Source organism: Octodon degus, unplaced genomic scaffold, assembly GCF_000260255.1.
Source record: "Octodon degus isolate 3935 unplaced genomic scaffold, OctDeg1.0 scaffold00007, whole genome shotgun sequence".
NCBI lineage: Eukaryota > Metazoa > Chordata > Mammalia > Rodentia > Octodontidae > Octodon > Octodon degus.
In genome coordinates this window covers 4794012-4799140 of record NW_004524583.1, presented here as the reverse complement: position 1 = coordinate 4799140, position 5129 = coordinate 4794012, and positions in this window count along the sequence as shown.

Below are 5129 nucleotides of genomic sequence, written 5' to 3'. Positions count from 1 at the left end.
TCCTCCTCCTCCTCCTCCTTCTTCTTCTTCTTCTTCTTCTTCTTCTTCTTCTTCTTCTTCTTCTTCTTCTTCTTCTTCTTCTTCTTCTTCTTCTTCTTCTCCTCTCTCCTCCTCCGCCTCCTCCTCCCCCCGCCCCTTCATCCTCAAAGCCTTCCTGGCTTTCCCTGGGAGGCACGAGCCTCCCAGTGTCTATCCTATGACTACAGTTAATGTTTGGGCAGAAGCAGCACTGCTTGGGGTGGGGTGTCCCAACTTGTATTCTTTGGGACAATGATCTAGAGCACCACAGTGGTAGCATTTGTTTCCTTTGGATCTGTGCTTTCTCATATTCTTTTCTTTTGCTGTCTCTCACTCCCAATAAAGAATGTCTGGTGACATGGGTGACTCCATACCACTGGCAGACTTCTTAAAGGCGACTTCTACTGCATCACCACCCTTTGTCACCAGGAGGCCTGCATATGCAGCTACTTTGGTGCAGAGACAGTTATGAACAGGAAGCTGAACTCCATACACATGTCAAATCACTTAGACATGCTGTTCACCAACAGGACCGAGCCCAAGGTCCTCTTTAGGTGCCTTTTGATAGCCTTGGCACAACCACCTGCAAAGTGCTGGTTGGATATCCTACCCATAGTCTTTGACTGAGCCAAAGGCTCCTGTCCCCAGAGGAGTCCTGAGTCCAATAGGCTGATGGGAGAAGTGCCAATTACGCATTCTGCTGTACAATAATAGTCTATTAATAATTTAAAAAGTGCCAATAAAATACTATGTAGAACATCTTACAAAATTTCTTTTAGATTAAGCTAGGTGACACTGTCTTGTCTTCAGAAGCACATGGCTTCTGTGTTAGGTTTTTGTCACTGTGGCAAATAGGTGAGGTAAATCACCTCGTAATGCAGAAAGATTTGCTTTGGCCCATAGGCTTGAAGGTTTCTGTCATGGTTAGCTGGCTAGCTGCCTCTGGTGCTGTGGCAGGGTGGCACATCATGCTGGAGAGGTCCTGATGGAAGAAACCTATTCACTTTATGCGGCTGGGAAGCAAAAGGAGAGCCATAAGGATCTAGGTTGGCAAATCTCTTTCAGGTGCAGCCATTGGTGACAGCTTCCTTCACTGGGCTCTGTCTTCTAGAGGTTCCACTGCCTCCTGGCAGTTCCATGGGCTGCAGCTGGCACTTTCAGCATGTGAGCCATTGGGAGACATTTGTGACCCAAACTACAACAGCTTGCATATATATTTTTTTCCAAGTTAACAATTTTAATGACTTATCCAAAGTTTCTTTGGTTTTCTTGTTTGATCTGCTCAGTGGCCTGTTTGGAAACTCTGTCCAAGAATTGGAACATTTAATTGAGGAAAGAGGTCAAGCGCTCTCTAAATTTCCCTAGGAAGCAAATCATTCAAATTCGAGTGTTTTACCTAGCTCATCCATGGACTAGAATGACATCTAACACCAGTGTAAGAACATCTTTCTATTTATAGCTATATGAAGTGGAATTTAGGTTCCTCATATTCAAAGAAAATTTGTGTCAGTTCTTCCTCCATTTGAGTGTGAAAGACAACTTGGCATTCATGGTAAACAAAGTTGCTCAATATTTTTAGAGTCAAGAAAGCTTACTTAGCTCTTAATTCGATAAGGCCCTGGAAGAAAGAAGGGGAAGAGGGTTTCTTTTTTTGTTCCAACTAGTTTACTCTGAGTTTGCAACTGGTTAGAGCTTCTAAGAGGCTGTTAGTTCCAATTAATTTGGTATATACTCCTGTATGTATGCTTGATGAATTTAGAGGTAGCAATAAATTTATCTGTGCACCAGCCATAAAATTTCCATTACTTTTCTTAATGAATTTTACATTTGATTTTGAAAGCTTTTAAAGAAGTTGCTCATTGCTTTTAGGGTCTTCCCCTCCTCCTTCTGTTGAAATAAGAACTTCAGTTGGAGAGATTGGGCCTTTGTGCAAGACATTTTGCATCCAAGGCCAGAGAGATGTGTACCTCCTCAAATGACCAAGTATCTTTACATAAACTTCAAAGGCCAAGCATCTTTACATTCTTCCTAGACTACAAAGTAGGGCAAAATAGGAAGTCTAACCTGAAAAGGCTGGGTTTACCAGAAAGTTCAGCTATCAATTGCAGATGGAAAAAGCAAAGGCCTATGGAGCAAGTGGTGAGGAAGGAAGAGAGATATTCTGCTGCCACAATGCCAGGCCTGAGCTGCCATTCTTGTGCTCCTTTTACTGGATACTGCTGGTCAGCTGAGAAGCACCACTAATATGAATCTGACTCTTGGCTAAAACCAGGTCTGAAGATTCTCAAAAGCTAGAGGGCAATGACTAAAACCAATAAAACTGTATTTCCAAGCCCTAAACAATTTTCTTCCTTGCACAATATACACTTGAAAAAGTTTTTTTTTTCTTTTGAGGGGAAGGGGTTCTGGAAGTACCATTCCAGTATATAGTTTTGTTAGGTAAATGCAGTCACAGAATAATCAGAAAATGTGTTTAAGAAGCTGTGACATTAAGGAACTTAATTGTGAAAGTCTGTGTTTTGGGCCTTACATACCTCTGAAGACTTTTAGAGAAACACTTTCTTTCTTTGAGTATTAGCTCATCATGGTCCAGGGTTCCAAGTGTTACTTGTTCTTCTGGAGGAAAAAGGACAGCAAGACAGTGAAAAGCACAGGGTGAGCAGGGGGAAGATGACTACAGATTTAGCTTGAATGAGAACATCCCATGCAGGGGTGGGAGCTCACATTCTGACATAGGGTTGTGTTCCTGTTGGTGACTTGGGATGGTTACTTTGGAAGGGGCAGATCTTTTCAACATTCTTCTTCTTCTTTTTTTTTTTTTTTTTGCTTTTCAACAACTTTTTCTTGTGAAGTATTGGATTTGGAAAAAGTACAAAATGTCAATAGTCAGATGTGTACAAGTACAGTATGTACATGTGAACAGCTTAACAGGTTTGCTGCAGAATGCATATGTACACAATCTAAAAAGGACTTCAATATTCACAAGGCTATTAATATGTAAAAGAGTCAAAATGACCCTCACTGTCAAATGCTAATTAGCTGTGGAAAACAGGCTAAGAGCACAATACAGCACACCATAGTATCTTCTTATGGGCTCAACATTCTCATTGTAATTTGCTGTAAGCAACAGCTGGAAATGAACACATACAAGGGGGGCCTCTGAGCTTTGTTCAGTGTAGAGCCTAATGATGCTAGGCCATACTCTAGGCATGGGGGAAAGATGGATTGCTTGAAGAAGCTACTGCATTTACCTAAGAAAACTATCTACTGTGTGTCCCCTGAAAGATTTTTGAGGATGGGCTAGGCCTTGCATTCAGCAAGCCAGCCAAATGTAGGAGTTGCAAGTTGTTTCCTGAATCCGGTATTCTCTGTATCTCTGGGCCTTTTGTACACTGTTAGATACAGTCATGTTTCACATCAATGATGGATCACACATATGCCACTGTAGATGTGGCATATTGAGGCTGTAAAGTTCCTATCATCTAATACCACTGTAGCTCAACATAGCACAGTGTGTTATGTACTTGTGATGATTCTGCTGTAAACAGGCCTACTGTGTTGTTGACTGTGTAAATGTACAGTAACACAATTACTTATAATGCAAAATACTTGGAAATGATGACAAACTTCTGTGCTACTACTACTTCTGTTACACACCTACTACGCTATATTGGGCTTGCACTAATAAACAGTTTGGCAGAAGTCTCTCTTATTTTGTATTTACTGTGTCTCAACTGCATTAAGAGGCCACACCCAGTGACTGACTTTTATAGGGCACATCCAGTGGTGATTGACTGTTATACAATTTAGGTTTGTGTAACGATGTTCATGCTAACAAAATTACTTAATGATGCATTGCTCAGAATGTATCCCCATTATTTATTTGTTTGTTTGTTTGGTACAGGTTCTTGCTATGTAGCTTGGCTTGTGGTAATCCTCCTGTCAGGGGCCGGGGAGATGGCTCAGTAGAAAAAGCACTTCCCTGGCAAGCACAAGGGCCTGAGTTCAATCCCCAGTTCTGCCAAAAAATAAATAAATAAATAAATAAATAAATAAAAGTTATCCTTCTGTGTCTGCCTCCCCAACACTGGGAATACAGACATGCGCTTCTATGCCTAGTTTTGGTAGCTGGCATGGCATACCTGGGATTCCTCCCTGGGGCTCTGGAGCCAGCATGGCATGTGGTACTAAGAATCGAATACAGGTCCTAGTGCTTGCCAGGCAGGTGCTTAGACCGCCAAGCTATCTCCCCAGCCCTGTATCCTGTAGCTGCACCTTAAACAATGCATGGCCTTGCTACAGCTTGGCCTTCAATGTGTTGTGGACAGTGAAGGTGAAATTTGAAATCCTTTTGGTTCAGAATGGTAGAGGAAGAGTAGCTATTCCATGCATGGGGGAGTCCTGTAGGTGAGAAGGGCTCACAGAGTGTAGGGCTAGGTAGTAGCAGAGGCCCAAGGGAGAGCCCAAATGGACTCTAGAGATGCTAAGTGGAAGTAAAGAGCAGCTTGGTAATACAATTTGGCCTGATGTTTGAGAAGTAGATATGATTTGTTAAGAAAAAGGTAATGAAAGATTGCAGTAGGACTAGGAGACAAAGAGATCAGTGAAGAGGCTTTGCTCACTTATTGTAGAAAATTAAAGAGAGGGTTGAGAGGGGATTTTTTTTTTTTTTACTTACGTCTGTAAATATTTTATTTCTTTTTTTTCAGTTTGTTTTCTTATTTATTTATTTATTTATTTTTTTCAGTTTCAAACCAAATTGGTAGGACAGTTTCAATAATTAACACATTGCATACATTCTTCCTAGTGGTTAATTGCTGTACAAGATGCAGACTTGATATCCTATTTACAAACAACATTAGAACAACTCCCTCTATTCATTAAGAGAATGCAACCATATATCTATCCTAACCATTTTGAATACACAGATATAAAATGGACATTCATCTGTATCCCCTTTTTTTGTTAAGTTCCATCATTTAAATATTATAGGTGTGTAAACTCAGCAAAATATTCTAAAAGAGTCTAGTAGTCCATAATAGTATTGGGTCTTCTGCTTCATTGGCCATGTCAGAAATTGTTGACCTGAGTCCCCTACAGCGCAACATAAC